The following is an 18,025-nucleotide window of genomic DNA, read 5'->3' as shown; positions in this document are numbered from 1 at the left end:
CTGACAAATGTATAAAATCGAGCACACCGCCATGCAATCTCCATAGACAAACACTGGCAATAGAATAGCCTTACTGAAGAGCTCAGTGACTTTCAACGTGGCACCATCATAGGACGCCACTTTTCCAACAAGTTAATTTTGTCAAATGTCTGCTCTGCTAGAGCTGCCCCGGTCAACTGTAAGTGCTGTTATTGTGAAGTGGAAATGTCTAGGAGCAATAACAGCTCAGCCGCGAAGTGGTAGGCCACACAAGCTCACAGAACAGGACCGCCGAGTGCTGAAACGCGTAGAGTATAAAAATCGTCTGTCCTCAGTTGCAACACTCACTACCGAGTTCCAAAATGCCTCTGGAAGCAACATCAGCACAAGAACAGTTCTTCAGGAGCTTCTTGAAATGGGTTTCCATGGCCAAGTAGCCGCACACAAGCCTAAGCTCACCATGCGCAATGCTAAGCGTCGGCTGGAGTGGTGAAAAGCTTGCCGCCATTGGACTCTGGAGCAGTGGAAACGTGTTCTCTGGAGTGATGAATCACACTTCACCATCTGGCAGTCCGACGGACTAATCTGGGTTTAGCGGTTGCCAGGAAACACTACCTGTCCGAATGCATAGTGCCAATTGTAAAGTTTGGTGGAAGAGGAATCATGGTCTGGGGCTGTTTTTCATGGTTCGGGCTAGGCCCCTTAGTTGCAATGAAGGGAAATCTTAATGCTTCAGCATACAATGTCATTCTAGACAATTCTGTGCTTCCAACTTTGTGGCAACAGTTTGGGGAAGGCCATTTCCTGTTTCAGCATTACAATGACCTTTGCACAAAGCGAGGTCCATACAAAAATGGACCTCGCACAACTCGCACAACTCCATATTAATGCCTATGATTTTGGAATAAGATTTTTGACAAGCAGGTGTCCACATACTTTTGGCCACATAGAGTATGTGCGTGTGTACTATATGACTGAAACCTGGGAGATACGCCTGTAGGTTTCATTGCAGCTTGGTCAGCCCTGACAGAGTTGTCTATCCAGCTGACGTCTTTACTATCGGAGCTGTTCATAATGGGTGAAGCTCTCTTAAGGCAGCCCCCCGAACCTCTCTGATTCAGAGTGGTTGGTCTGAAATTCGGAAGACACAGTTCAGTTGAAGGCATTCAGTTGTACAACTGACTAGGTATCCCCCTTTCCCTTTCCTCTCTCCTCTGCTACCTCTCTGACTCCAGCTGTCACAGCAGATGTACTGAGAAGTCTTGATTCATCATAGCTGCTTTTAACTGCTGTTTTACAGGGTAAACCCCCACTATGAGTCAGGGCTGCCCTCGGTAGGGTTCTACCACACAGTGGGCATAGAGAGAGAGGAGGGGAGGGGAGAGAGGGTGTGGGGAGAAAGAGAAGGGGTGGGGTGGGAAAGAGAGAGAGAAAGAGTGAGAGAGAGAAAGTGAGATAGAAAGAGGGGATGGGGAAAGAGTGAGAGTTAAAGAAAGAGGGAGAGAAAAGGGGAGGGGGGAAAAAGTGAAAGAGTTCCCCCAATGATGCATCAATGCTGTCAGACTCCATAATATTCCTTCTATTCCTTCTACAGTTTTTAAATAGTTTGCGACTTCTTTCATTCTCCTCCAATTCGACTGCTTTTCATTCATTGTCATTGCAACGTACAGTACTACTCAGGTACGGATCCTTGGTGCGGCATCTGATATTTTAGAATGATTCAGAGTACAGTAGTTGTTCCTGAAAAATACCTTTTACCCCTTTTTCTCTCCAATTTCATGATATCCAATTGGTAGTTACAGTCTTGTCCCATCGCTGAAACTCCCGTACGGACTCGGGAGAGGCAAAGGTTGAGAGCCATGCGTCCTCCGAAACACGACCTGCCAATCTGCACTGCGTTTTGACACACTGCTCGCCAGCGCCACCAATGTGTCAGAGGAAACAGCGTACAACTGGCGACCGTGTCAGCGTGCATGTGCCCGGCCTGCCACGGGAGTCGCTAGAACACGATGGGTCAGACATCCCGGCCGGCCAAACCCTCCCTTAACCTGGACGACATTGACCCAAATTTATAAGAGGGGTTTTGATACTGACTATGTCTGGCATTTTACCCTGACTTTGCTGACATGGCATGCTTCCCAAATGGCACCCTATTCCCTACATGGTGCCCTGCTTTGAACCAGAATAGGTGTTTTCCTCAAGGAGTTCACAAAATTCACAACAAACAGGATAAAATATCTGTCTGCAGGGTTTTCTTGTTCTACCCACACAACCCTGTAGAAAAATACAACATACAATACAAACTCAAACCCCAGATTGGAGACTTGAGCACATAATAACGATGCTCTTTGCAAACATTCCACTTAGAACGTGTGGGATCCTATAGTTACAAAACTGAAGCTGTTTTACCTTCTACCAATAACAGATGGTTTGTTTATTATGGGATGTAGAACATAGCTTTGACTTGTAAATGATGCTTACATCCACAGCATTTACTGTGAATATGATCTTCATGAACATTACAGAAATGCAGGGCCCTTGTCACATTACATATGCCATTGAGCAGCTGCTTTTACCCAAAGAGACTTACAGTTTTCCTATAGGTTTCCCCAGTGAGAATCAAACCCACCATCCTGGCATTGCAAGCTTAATGCTCTACCAACTTAGCCACAGAGGACCACAATGTGCCTGCCTATGATTGAATCCCGGGCCATTGAATTCCGGCCATCTGGAATTGTGGCGGTTGGTGTTTGTTGCCATGGTTGTTTCATACTGTCTGCCCATCATGAGAAGCATGTGATGAAAACCAGCCCACTCTGTTTCTATCTGCCAGTCTCTGGCTCTATCATTCAGCTCAGGTTTTAAACACAACACAATTGTTGTCATTATTTTTGTCTCTGAATCCACCGCAGGACACAAAGTGAAGGAATAATTATGTTGTGTTGTTTGCCTTGACTTATTTGGTGATTTATTCAAAATTTCTGTAGGCAAAGAGGAAAGTTCAATAGCGTACAAAACGTGTAAGCATTTGAAATGTCAGGGCCTCGCTCTCTAACTTGTCAACGCAGAGTAACGTTCCACTCTACTCTTCCTCTGGCATTCTGGGAAATCAAATGTTGCAGATACCAATAGAATGCTTTTTTGTTATTGTTCGTGAAGAGGCGACAATGTCCAGAGTCAGCATTCAAGGACAAATGCAAAAATGAGATGCCTTTGAGGAATACTGTGCCGATGTGTCCTGAATTGCAATGCCTACTCTCGAAAGTCATGTTGGAAAAATACAAATCAAAGCATGCTTATATACTGTATATTTTCAGCCTACTTGTGTTATTGTCATTTGGTGTCACACTGAAGGTTCAAATCAAATGTATTTATATAGCCCTTCTTACATCAGCTGATACCTCAAAGCGCTGTACAGAAACCTTGCCTAAAACCCCAAACAGCAAGCAATGCAGGTGTTGAAGCACGGTGGCTAAGAAAAACTCCCTAGAAAGGCCAAAACCTAGGAAGAAACCTAGAGAGGAACCAGGCTATGAGGGGTGGCCAGTCCAGAGATTATAACAGAACATGGCCAAGATGTTCAAATGTTCATAGATGACCAGCATGGTCAAATAATTATAATCACAGTTGTCGAGGGTGCAACAAGTCAGAACCTCAAGAGTAAATGAAAGTTGGCTTTTCATAGCCGATCATTCAGAGTATCTCTATTGCTCCTGCTGTCTCTAGAGAGTTGAAAACAGCAGGTCTGGGACAAGTAGCACGTCCGTTGAACAGGTCAGGGTTCCATAGCCGCAGGCAGAACAGTTGAAACTGGAGGAGCAGCACGGCCAGGTGGACTGGGGACAGCAAGGAGTTATCATGTCAGGTAGTCCTGAGGCATGGTCCTAGGGCTCAGGTCCTCCGAGAGAGAGAGAAAGAAAGAAAGAAAGAAAGAAAGAAAGAAAGAGAGAAAGAGAGAATTAGAGAGAGCATACTTAAATTCACCCAGGACACCGGATAAGACAGGAGAAATACTCCAGATATAACAGACTGACCCTAGCCCCCTGACACATAAACTACTGCAGCATAAATACTGGAGGCTGAGACAGGAGGGGTCAGGAGACACTGTGGCCCCATCCGACGATACCCCCGGACAGGGCCAAACAGGCAGGATATAACCCCACCCACTTTGCCAAAGCACAGCCCCCACACCACTAGAGGGATATCTTCAACCACCAACTTACCATCCTGAGACAAGGCCGAGTATAGCCCACAAAGATCTCCGCCAGGGCACAACCCAAGGGGGGGCGCCAACCCAGACAGGAAGACCACGTCAGTGACTCAACCCACTCAAGTGACGCACCCCACCTAGGGACGGCATGGAAGAACACTAATAAGCCAGTGACTCAGCCCCTGTAATAGGGTTAGAGGCAGAGAATCCCAGTGGAGAGAGGGGAACCGGCCAGGCAGAGAGAGCAAGGGCGGTTCATTGCTCCAGTGCCTTTCCGTTTACCTTCACACTCCTGGGCCAGACTACACTCAATCATAGGACCTACTGAAGAGATGAGTCTTCAGTAAAGACTTAAAGGTTGAGACCGAGTCTGCATCTCTCACATGGGTAGGCAGACTATTCCATAAAAATGGAGCTCTATAGGAGAAAGCCCTGCCTCCAGCTGTTTGCTTAGAAATTCTAGGGACAGTTAGGAGGCCTGCGTCTTGTGACCGTAGCGTACGTGTAGGTATGTACGGCAGGACCAAATCGGAAAGATAGGTAGGAGCAAGCCCATGTAATGCTTTGTAGGTTAGCATTAAAACCTTGAAATCAGCCCTTGCCTTAACAGGAAGCCAGTGTAGGGTGGCTAACACTGGAGTAATATGATCAGATTTTTTGGTTCTAGTCAGGATTCTAGCAGCCGTATTTAACACTATCTGAAGTTTATTTAGTGCTTTATCCGGGGAGCCTGAAAGTAGAACATTGCAGTAGTCCAACCTAGAAGTAACAAAGGCATGGATTAATTTTTCTGCATCATTTTTGGACAGAAGGTTTCTGATTTTTGCAATGTTACGTAGATGGAAAAAAGCTGCCCTTGAAACAGTCTTGCTATGTTCTTGAAAAGAGAGATCAGGGTCCAGAGTAACGCCGAGGTCCTTCACAGTTTTATTTGAGACGACTGCACAGGTTCACCCCTGTTTTGGTATTAAACCTATGAATTGAAGCCAGAGAAGCTACAGCACATTGAAGATCTTCGCCTCAGTTCTTCTAGCTATGTTATATAGGGTCTTTCTCATGCTTTCCCCATGTATTTCAACCAATGTTATAATCTCCTGAGATGTTACCTACAACACATGAACTCAGTTTCAACGGTGTAACAAGTGGAAACGGATAGGGTGGTGGTATACAGAATACACCATTAGTGGGAAACACATTGAGCTGCTGTAAGGTTGCAAAACTCCTGTAACTTTACCAAAATGTGCAGGTTTTCCAGTAATCTCGGGTGGAGGAGGGAATGAGCAGGACATCTGAATTGCTGAAATGTTGCAGTCCTAAACTGCTGCTTACCACCACAACACTCTGTAAACAATAGCTGGGAATAGTGATGTCATCATAGGCCTAGTTTCTCTCGGCTCCCTACCAGCAACTACCTCAAGCACTGTGACCTCCCTGGAACCCCACGCAGCTAGCACACATATTTTTAACTTCAAAGTACAGTGTTGAATTATTCCAATTAAGCCTGCAGCGGTGTACTGTTTGTAGCAGTCTGCTGATGAAAGTGTGAACCTAGCCTATCATCCTTCCTTAAGAGAAAAATGAAACGTGTTGTAAGCCCTACCGGTTGGCCAGGATTAAGAAATACATTGGAAGGTAAATCTCCAGTGGATTGGCGACATTATACGGAAGTGGCTCTAGGGGATTGATCCTGCCACGCTCAGGGACGGATGGTAAACAGGTTGAAAACAGGCTTTCACTATAGCCTCTACATCTGAGGAGATCTATACTCAAAGATACATTACACTGTAAGCACCGTATCATATGGTTAAGATGGGGTCTTACAAGTAGCCCATAACAGATACACTGACAAACTTCTGTCCTACCTGCTCTAACTGTAAATTAAACATCGCCCTCAATGACAGATTTGTTTTTATTACAGTACATCATTAAACAGTGTACAGTTTTACCCATCATGGATTTTTACACTGCTCTATTGATTTTGTATGCATTGCACACTGCTTGGAGAATAAACCACACGCAGTGACTGCCAAGGCGTGCTATTTTTCTTGTAGACGAAACATGGATGCTGCCTTCCCCGACCCAGCAAAGCGTTTCATCTGGCTTTGAAGCTGATTGAAACTGCAGGACTAGGGGAATTAAATGAGAGGAAATTGCCAGTAAAGGCTATTATGTCCCCAGTAATATCCATTTTCTAAACAATAATGCTGGAGAGAAAAGTAAGGAGAGCAAAGCAGCATTACCTGCAATCTGCTCTGTTCTCTTCTACCCACTATATCCTTCTGTATTTATCTCTTCCTGCTCTCCTCTACCTGCTATATCCTTCTTTATTTATCTCTTCCTGCTCTCCTCTAACCACTATATCCTTCTGTATTTATCTCTTCCTGCTCTCCTCTACCTGCTATATCCTTCTTTATTTATCTCTTCCTGCTCTCCTCTAACCACTATATCCTTCTGTATTTATCTCTTCCTGCTCTCCTCTACCTGCTATATCCTTCTTTATTTATCTCTTCCTGCTCTCCTCTAACCACTATATCCTTCTTTATTTATCTCTTTCTGCTTTCCTCTACCTGCTATATCCTTCTTTATTTATCTCTTCCTGCTCTCCTCTACCCACTATATCCTTCTTTATTTATCTCTTCCTGCTCTTCTCTACCCACAATATCCTTCTTTATTTATCTCTTCCTGCTCTCCTCTACCCACTATATCCTCCTGTATTTATCTCTTCCTGCTCTCCTCTACCCACTATATCCTTCTTTATTTATCTCTTCCTGCTCTCCTCTAACCACTATATCCTTCTTTATTTATCTCTTCCTGCTCTCCTCTACCCACTAGATCCTTCTTTATTTATCTCTTCCTGCTCTTCTCTACCCACTATATCCTTCTTTATTTATCTCTTCCTGCTCTCCTCTACCCACAATATCCTTCTTTATTTATCTCTTCCTGCTCTTCTCTACCCACTATATCCTTCTTTATTTATCTCTTCCTGCTCTTCTCTACCCACTATATCCTTCTTTATTTATCTCTTCCTGCTCTTCTCTACCCACAATATCCTTCTGTATTTATCTCTTCCTGCTCTCCTCTACCCGCTATATCCTTCTTTATTTATCTCTTCCTGCTCTCCTCTACCTGCTATATCCTTCTTTATTTATCTCTTCCTGCTCTCCTCTACCTGCTATATCCTTCTTTATTTATCTCTTCCTGCTCTTCTCTACCCACAATATCCTTCTTTATTTATCTCTTCCTGCTCTCCTCTAACCACTATATCCTTCTTTATTTATCTCTTCCTGCTCTTCTCTACCCACTACATCCTTCTTTATTTATCTCTTCCTGCTCTCCTCTACCCACAATATCCTTCTTTATTTATCTCTTCCTGCTCTTCTCTAACCACTATATCCTTCTTTATTTATCTCTTCCTGCTCTCCTCTACCCACTATATCCTTCTTTATTTATCTCTTCCTGCTCTTCTCTACCCACAATATCCTTCTTTATTTATCTCTTCCTGCTCTCCTCTAACCACTATATCCTTCTTTATTTATCTCTTCCTGCTCTTCTCTACCCACTACATCCTTCTTTATTTATCTCTTCCTGCTCTCCTCTACCCACTATATCCTTCTTTATTTATCTCTTCCTGCTCTTCTCTACCCACTACATCCTTCTTTATTTATCTCTTCCTGCTCTTCTCTACCCACTATATCCTTCTTTATTTATCTCTTCCTGCTCTCCTCTACCCACTATATCCTTCTTTATTTATCTCTTCCTGCTCTCCTCTACCCACTATATCCTTCTTTATTTATCTCTTCCTGCTCTCCTCTAACCACTATATCCTTCTTTATTTATCTCTTCCTGCTCTCCTCTACCCACAATATCCTTCTTTATTTATCTCTTCCTGCTCTCCTCTAACCACTATATCCTTCTTTATTTATCTCTTCCTGCTCTTCTCTACCCACTACATCCTTCTTTATTTATCTCTTCCTGCTCTCCTCTACCCACTATATCCTTCTTTATTTATCTCTTCCTGCTCTTCTCTACCCACTATATCCTTCTTTATTTATCTCTTCCTGCTCTCCTCTACCCACAATATCCTTCTGTATTTATCTCTTCCTGCTCTCCTCTACCCACTATATCCTTCTTTATTTATCTCTTCCTGCTCTCCTCTACCCACAATATCCTTCTTTATTTATCTCTTTCTGCTCTTCTCTACCCACTATATCCTTCTTTATTTATCTCTTCCTGCTCTTCTCTACCCACTATATCCTTCTTTATTTATCTCTTCCTGCTCTCCTCTACCCACAATATCCTTCTGTATTTATCTCTTCCTGCTCTCCTCTACCCACTATATCCTTCTTTATTTATCTCTTCCTGCTCTCCTCTACCCACTATATCCTTCTTTATTTATCTCTTTCTGCTCTTCTCTACCCACTATATCCTTCTTTATTTATCTCTTCCTGCTCTTCTCTACCCACTATATCCTTCTTTATTTATCTCTTCCTGCTCTCCTCTACCCACTATATCCTTCTTTATTTATCTCTTCCTGCTCTCCTCTACCCACAATATCCTTCTTTATTTATCTCTTCCTGCTCTCCTCTAACCACTATATCCTTCTTTATTTATCTCTTTCTGCTCTCCTCTACCCACAATATCCTTCTTTATTTATCTCTTCCTGCTCTCCTCTACCCACAATATCCTTTTTTATTTATCTCTTCCTGCTCTCCTCTAACCACTATATCCTTCTTTATTTATCTCTTCCTGCTCTTCTCTACCCACTATATCCTTCTTTATTTATCTCTTTCTGCTCTCCTCTACCCACTATATCCTTCTTTATTTATCTCTTTCTGCTCTCCTCTACCCACTATATCCTTCTTTATTTATCTCTTTCTGCTCTCCTCTACCCACAATATCCTTCTTTATTTATCTCTTTCTGCTCTCCTCTACCCACAATATCCTTCTTTATTTATCTCTTTCTGCTCTCCTCTACCCGCTATATCCTTCTTTATTTATCTCTTCCTGCTCTCCTCTACCCACTATATCCTTCTTTATTTATCTCTTTCTGCTGTCTTCTACTTTATTTTACAAATTCACCCTCTGCTCTCCTCTCTTTTCCATATTCTTCCACATCTCCCTCTGATGTACTCTATTTTATCCCCCTGTCTCTCTTCCTCTCTCTCACAGCCCATTTGTCCTATAAATGGGCCTCTCTCTCTCTAACACGGACACATCAGTAAATGCTTCTGTAATCCTGCCTCACTCAATCTCTCTCGCTCACTCTTTCTCTCTCTCACTCGCTCTTTCTCTCTCTCTCTCACAAACACACACACACACGCACGCACACTTACACACACACTCCTCGCATGAGAATGGTTCCTTTATCCCTGGAATTTAAGGCCCGTAATAGAGTCAGGGACATGCATGGGAGGGTATAAATAATATATCTGTGCCCTGGAAATGCAACGCTAACCAGCCATACATAATCTGTTTTGTAACTGACCTGTCACATCACTAGCTATGTTTCAGTTTTCCCTAGCTCCATATGGGCTGCTGGAGCTAGCTAGCTCACACGGCCAAAGCTAGTTAAAACAACTGGAGCTGGTTAATACAGCTGGAGCTGCCTATCTAGCACAGCGTAACAGCAGCTAGTTAGTATGGTTGGAGCTGCCTTGCTGACACAGCACATAGATAGCTAGTTAACACGGCTGGCGATAGCGAGTTAAGCTAACACGGCTAACCCTGTATGCTCCACTGTTCCAGGAGCTCAGCTTGTTCACCAGCCTCAGCTTCCCTCTCTTCTTCCATGGCAGCCTCCCTCCCTCTCTTTTTCCATGGCAGCCTCCCTCCCTCTCTTCTTCCATGGCAGGCTCCCTCCCTCTCTTCTTCCATGGCAGGCTCCCTCCCTCTCTTCTTCCATGGCAGCCTCCCTCCCTCTCTTCTTCCATGGCAGGCTCCCTCCCTCTCAGCAGCACAGTGGTTTCTCTAATCCCTGACACACTTTTAGAGAAAGACAGGTAAAACTTTATTTGGATAGTCCATTTGTAGATGCTCTACAGACTATCAGTAAGATTTGAACTATCTACTAACCCTAACCCTAGCTCTAACCTTAACCTTAACCCTTATCCTAAACTTAACCCCTACCCTAACCCTAGCCCTAGCCCTAACCCTTACCTTAACCCTTACCCTTATTCTAAACCTAACCCTAACCGTAGCCTTACCATGCAGTTGCTGATCAACAGATAGTTTGTTGATAGTATGACCATCTGTAGAGTATCTATATGGGACGATCCAAATGAAGTGTGACTCAAAGACAGAGTGAGTCCGTTGTGATACGGCCATATTTGTAAAGCATCTTAGTGTAGGAAATCTGATCTGGGATCTGTTTTGCCTACACTCTTAGTAAAAAAGGGTTCCAAAACGGCTCTTCGGCTGTCCCCATAGAAGAACCCTTTTTGGTTCCAGGTAGAACCTATTCTTCCAAGACTGTAGTCGATAATAATGAATAATAGTTAGGACCTGATCCCAGATCAGCACTGCTACTCTGAGGCGCTTTATGAATATGGACCCTATTTACAAGCTACCCAGTTAAAACCACTAAGTGTTTAATTATATGGTTAATACGCTCCCCTTCAAGACGATATCACAGAATATCTCCAGCTCTGTTGTGGCTGACTCGGTACAGTTCTTGGTACAGTTCTTGGTACAGTAAATCACACGCGATCCCCCAGAAGTCTGTCCAGTTAGCTCTTTATCTGGAGGACAAATGAGAAAAGGTAAGTACAGATCTGACAGATCTGATTTGTCAAGCCATTACCCTGGCTATGGGGTCCAGTGGCTCCGCCAGGTAACGTGTTACTCAATGGAAATCATGTGCATTAGACCACTCTGGGTCCCAGCTTTAGGCTATAGGAATGGTCCAGAGCTTTACCTGACCAGGATACATCTATCTCTATGTATGAGACAACATCCAATGTCCGAATGTATGCTCATTCATACATAACGTAAGGCCATGATAGAGACCCCTGTATTTCCCCAGTTGTTTGTACTGACTGTAGAAAGTGTGTGTGTGTGTGTGTGTGTGTGTATGTGTGACAGAGAGAGAATGCTGTGAACCTCCATGTACAGTATGTATTCATGCATGTGTAAGTGGATGTGGACATGCGAAAACATGCATATTTCATGTTGTACTCCTCACTGTATATGGATGAAGATGTGCTACTGTGCCTTTGTGTACTTGTGTCCAGTCCAGAGAGTTTTCTGCATGTTTCAGTATTCATGAGAACCAGAGAAGAGTTTATGTGTATGAAGTATTTTATGGAACTGAGGGAGGTGTGGACAGTAGTGTGTGTGTGTGTGTGTGTGTGTGTGTGTGTGTGTGTGTGTGTGTGTGTGCGTGTGTGTGGCAGACAGGTATGTCTAATTGTGTGTGTGTGTGTGTGTGTGTGTGTGTGTGTGTGTGTGTGTGTGTGTGTGTGTGTGTGTGTGTGTGTGTGTGGCAGGCAGGTAATGTCTCTGTGTATGTGTGTGAGTGTTTGTGTGTCTGTGTGTCTGTGTGTGTGTCTGTGTATGTGTGGCAGGCAGGTTATTGTGTGTGTGTTACAGTATGTGTGATGTGTACTCCCAGGATCATGTTGACTTGCTGTGGAGGTTTGAGGTTGTGCTCTGGAATGCAGACGAGTGGGTGTGAGCAGTCAGCTTTGGTGGATTTACCCTCTATGGTTATGGACAAACTGAGCTTTACACAAACCACACTTATTTCTCTTGGACAGTAGCCACTCTAAAGAACAAAGACTCCCTCAAGGAACTATAGTCACCTTCTTTTTGCTTTTCATTCATTATGTCTGGCAGGAAATTGATCAGCCTGGTCTGGTTGGTACCTTATGACATTTTATAGGCTTTACAATCCACTGTACCAAGAACATTTTCTGTTGCAGAAACCCTGAAGCCTATAGAAGCTTATGGAATAACATGACGGTGCCAGAATTAATGGAATAACATGCCAGTGCCAAAGCTAATGGAATAACATGCTGGTGCCAGAGTTAATGGAATAGCATGCCGGTGCCAGAGCTAATGGAATAACATGCTGGTGCCAGAGTTAATGAAATAGCATACTGGTGCCAGAGTTAATGGAATAACATACTGGTGCCAGAGTTAATGAAATAGCATACTGGTGCCAGAGTTAATGGAATAACATGCCAGTGCCAGAGTTAATGGAATAACATGCCGGTGCCAGAGCTAATGGAATAACATGCTGGTGCCAGAGCTAATGGAATAACATGCCAGTGCCAGAGTTAATGGAATAACATACTGGTGCCAGAGTTAATGGAATAACATACTGTTGCCAGAGTTAATGGAATAACATACTGGTGCCAGAGTTAATGAAATAGCATACTGGTGCCAGAGTTAATGGAATAACATGCCAGTGCCAGAGTTAATGGAATAACATGCCGGTGCCAGAGCTAATGGAATAACATGCCGGTGCCAGAGCTTATGGAATAACATGCTGGTGCCAGAGCTAATGGAATAACATGCCAGTGCCAGAGTTAATGGAATAACATGCCGGTGCCAGAGTTAATGGAATAACATGCCGGTGCCAGAGCTAATGGAATAACATGCTGGTGCCAGAGCTAATGGAATAACATGCCAGTGCCAGAGTTAATGGAATAACATACTGGTGCCAGAGTTAATGGAATAACATACTGGTGCCAGAGTTAATGAAATAGCATACTGGTGCCAGAGTTAATGGAATAACATACTGGTGCCAGAGTTAATGGAATAACATGCCGGTGCCAGAGTTAATGAAATAGCATACTGGTGCCAGAGTTAATGGAATAACATACTGGTGCCAGAGTTAATGAAATAGCATACTGGTGCCAGAGTTAATGGAATAACATGCTGGTGCCAAAGTTAATGGAATATCATACTGGTGCCAGAGTTAATGGAATAACATGCTGGTGCCAGAGTTAATGAAATAGCATACTGGTGCCAGAGTTAATGGAATAACGTACTGGTGCCAGAGTTAATGAAATAGCATACTGGTGCCAGAGTTAATGAAATAGCATACTGGTGCCAGAGTTAATGGAATAACGTACTGGTGCCAGAGTTAATGAAATAGCATACTGGTGCCAGAGTTAATGGCAATCAAAGGAGCCAGGTGCTTACTGAAAAGTCTCTTATTCACCCATCCTCACACATTTTGTGTGTGTGTGTGATTGTGTATGCATTTGTGTGTATCTAGTATGTACATGTGTGTGTGTGTGTGGGGGGGGGGGGTGTTAGTGTCTGGGTGAAAGGGAACAGTACTTCGTGCAATAATAACTCCTTGGCAGCAGCCATGCAGTCCATTGCCCAGGCAGTAGCCTTTTCCTTAATTACACAGCGGAGTGCAGAGTGAGTGACGTGCCTCACCCCTGCAGTCTGGCATTTCTATCCCACGCGCAGTGCCTCCGTCTGGCTGGCCCGTATACCGTGGCCTCTGGCTTTGGGCCTACAGAACCAGGCAGGCCCAAATGTCACTATGCATTTTTCTCCAGAGAGGTGATGTGCTGGGGCACACTAAGTGCTGACAAGCCCACTCACTTTGCAGCGGTTGATGCGCGAAGAAAGGAGAGTGGGATGTTTGATGATGGAAATTAGACTCAAGGTGTGACTGGTGAAAATGAAACAGTACATTCTGAAAAGCCATTTATCTCTAAGTGTATGCCATATCAAGCTGTGTTTGAAAATCTCTGGGATGCTTTTAAATACTCTGAGTTTCCATAGTGGGTTCTACATGGAACCCAAAAGAGGTCTACCTGGAACCAAGAAGGGTTCTTCCTGGAACCAAAAAGGGTTCTCCTATGGGACAGCCGAAGAACCCTTTTGGAACCCTTTTTTCTAAGAGTGTGTGATTTGGGTGAAATCACAGGACATTCTATTTGTCGTGGCAATGTGATCTGGCTCTTCATTGTTTGTGTGTGTGTGTGTGTGTGTTTGTACATAGCCCTCTCTGGTCTAACAGAGAAGAAAAATGGTTCTCATAAGGGGATGTGATGGTGGTATTGGTACAATTTGATAATGTTATGGTCCCATTAAAAAGTTTTATTGCTTACATTTCTGCAAAGGTGTGTATAGATTTACAGCAACATCCCATTATAGGCCGGTCTAAGAGCAGATTAAGCTCCTATATTAGTTTCATATAGAATTCCTTTCCCTGATATGTGCCAATAAAAAGACTTACCGCACGTTAGTGTGTCTTTCACCTTCGAGGGTACAGATAAAAATGGATAACTCCTGATTAAAGGACAGAAAGTGTATCTATATCATGATTTGGGATGGGGTACAGGACAACATGATTTGGGATGGGGTACAGGACAACATGATTTGGGATGGGGTACAGGACAACATGATTTGGGATGGGGTACAGGACAACATGATTTGGGATGGGGTACAGAACAACATGATTTGGGATGGGGTACAGGACAACATGATTTGGGATGGGGTACAGGACAACATGATTTGGGATGGGGTACAGGAAACATGATTTGGGATGGGGTACAGGAAACATGATTTGGGATGGGGTACAGGACAACATGATTTGGGATGGGGTACAGAACAACATGATTTGGGATGGGGTACAGAACAACATGATTTGGGATGGGGTACAGGACAACATGATTTGGGATGGGGTACAGGACAACATGATTTGGAAAGGGGTACAGAACAACATGATTTGGGATGGGGTACAGGACAACATCATTTGGGATGGGGTACAGGACAACATGATTTGGGATGGGGTACAGGACAACATGATTTGGGATGGGGTACAGGACAACATGATTTGGGATGGGGTACAGAACAACATGATTTGGGATGGGGTACAGGACAACATGATTTGGGATGGGGTACAGGACAACATGATTTGGGATGGGGTACAGGACAACATGATTTGGGATGGGGTACAGAACAACATGATTTGGGATGGGGTACAGGACAACATGATTTGGGATGGGGTACAGGACAACATGATTTGGGATGGGGTACAGGAAACATGATTTGGGATGGGGTACAGGACAACATGATTTGGGATGGGGTACAGGACAACATGATTTGGGATGGGGTACAGAACAACATGATTTGGGATGGGGTACAGGACAACATGATTTGGGATGGGGTACAGGACAACATGATTTGGGATGGGGTACAGGAAACATGATTTGGGATGGGGTACAGGAAACATGATTTGGGATGGGGTACAGGACAACATGATTTGGGATGGGGTACAGAACAACATGATTTGGGATGGGGTACAGGACAACATGATTTGGGATGGGGTACAGGACAACATGATTTGGGATGGGGTACAGGACAACATGATTTGGGATGGGGTACAGGACAACATGATTTGGGATGGGGTACAGGACAACATGATTTGGGATGGGGTACAGGACAACATGATTTGGGATGGGGTACAGGACAACATGATTTGGGATGGGGTACAGGACAACATGATTTGGGATGGGGTACAGGACAACATGATTTGGGATGGGGTACAGGACAACATGATTTGGGATGGGGTACAGGACAACATGATTTGGGATGGGTACAGGACAACATGATTTGGGATGGGGTACAGGACAACATGATTTGGGATGGGGTACAGGACAACATGATTTGGGATGAGGTACAGGACAGCATGATTTGAATATCTATCTCCATTAACTGTGTTCAATGGAGCAACTTTTCAATACATTGTGAGGTATGATGTATTGGACCGTTGTAGATGAGAGTGAATACCTGTATTTGTAACATATGTACAATGTGTTTTTAATATTAGAGAATCAGATATATGTATTTGTTGGAGAATCAGATATATGTATTTGGGGCATCTGTCAAATTACTTTGTGTTCGTTTCACTCCAGTCCATTCATACTAGCGACTTTAATGAGCTGCAACAAACACTCAAACTGGACAGTTTTATCTCCATCTCTTCATTCAAAGATTCAATCATGGACACTCTTACTGACAGTTGTGGCTGCTTCGCGTGATGTATTGTTGTCTCGACCTTCTTCCCTTTGTGCTGTTGTCTGTGCCCAATAATGTTTGTACCATGTTTTGTGCTCCTACCATGTTGTGCTGCTGCCATGTTGTGTTGCTACCATGTTGTTGTCATGTTGTGTTGCGACAATGCTGTGTTGTCATGTGTTGCTGCCACGCTATGTTGTTGTCTTAGGCCTCTCTTGTCGTGATGTGTGTTTTGTCTTATATTTTTATTTCTATTCCCAGCCCCCGTCTACACAGGAGGCCTTTTACCTTTTGGTAGGCCATCATTGTAAATAAGAATTTGTTCTTGCCTAGTTAAAGGTTAAATAAAATAACAACGCTGCTTGGTTTTTCACACTCAACAGTTTCCCGTGTGTATCAAGAATGGTCCACCACCCAAAGGACGTCCAGCCAACTTGACACAAGTTGTTGGAAGCAATGGAGTCATCATGGGTCACCTCGACACCTGTTAGAGTCCATGCCCTGACGAATTGAGGCTGTTCTAAAGTGCAAAAGGGGGTGGAACTCAATATTCCTAATGTTTTGTTCCTAATGTTGTGTATAGTTTCCCCCACATGGTTGCAGGGCCACTGAAAGCAAGATCGCTGCTGGTTGTGCTCTCCTCTCCTTTGAGTGGGCAGAAAGCGTATGCTTCTGGTTTTCAGGGATACAGTATTTTCAACCTAACTTCTGTTTCCCCTGAAAAACGAATGTGGGGACTCCGCTCATGAGTCGTTTTAGGCCTGCCACGTTAGGTTAGATGTGCTCAGAGCCATGTGTTTAGATATATATACATGGCTCTGATTGTGCTGAATTATGTCACACCCAAAACACTCAAAAAACACTTTGTGACAGTCTTAAAAACCCATCTAATTTCCATTTGACTGCAAACACAAATTCATATATAGTTCAAACCCAACTCATTGAGCAAATGCAATTCATTTAAATTCAATTGTGATCAATTGTACCTAAAGAGGGGCTTGATGGAGTGTATGGCCAGACACTGACTGTCAGGTAATGGGCTCTGATGCTCTGATCAGCTGTGTCCCTCCCAGTCTCTCACTAGCTAGAGGGAAGGTTAGAGACAGCCACACAAAATCACTCCTCTGATTGAAGAGGAAGTAGGGTCTTGACTACTGATGCTTAATGGCCTTCCTGTAGTGGCATCCTGCTGAGTGCATAGGGCCCACGCAGCTAGCTACGGCTATAGTCACACCACAAATTGTTAACGATGTGGGCAGTTACTGGGATTTCTTTGTATTGCATTGCAATTGTACATTGTATAAAGGATACTAAGGAAACAGGGTCTGAAACATCCCATTACGAGGATGTATTTTATGTTTTGTACCATTGTTTGTTTTAAACCAAATCTGTTTCTGTGGGTACAGTTTTTATTTGTATTTTAGTGATTTATCAGACGGTCTTACCCAGAGCTACTTACTGTAGTGATATACTTAGGCTCTAGTGTAATTAAGTTGTATACCCATTTTTATACAAATTAATTTGATAAATACTTGGTGGGCTATGATGGTCCGATCCAACCCGGTACAACCCCGGCGTGTGAGGTGGTACATTCCAACAACCCCAAAACGCCTCTGCTTTTTCTGAGGCAAACATGTCCAGCAACATTCACGTTTTTCTCTCCCTCTTTCTTACTCATAGTCCCCAATAATCTCCCTTTATGAGCACAGAGATAATTGATTTCATTAAATGAAACACAAGCTAATATTCCATCACTGTAAGTCCCTGACCTTTGGAGTGTGAAACACTTAGCTCTGTTAACTCCGTTGCTATTAAAGAGGCAACATTCTCTTCGGAGGCAGCCAGCCT

The sequence above is a fragment of the Salmo trutta genome, chromosome 32 (assembly GCF_901001165.1).
Source record: "Salmo trutta chromosome 32, fSalTru1.1, whole genome shotgun sequence".
NCBI lineage: Eukaryota > Metazoa > Chordata > Actinopteri > Salmoniformes > Salmonidae > Salmo > Salmo trutta.
Note: the sequence above shows the minus strand (reverse complement) of the source record.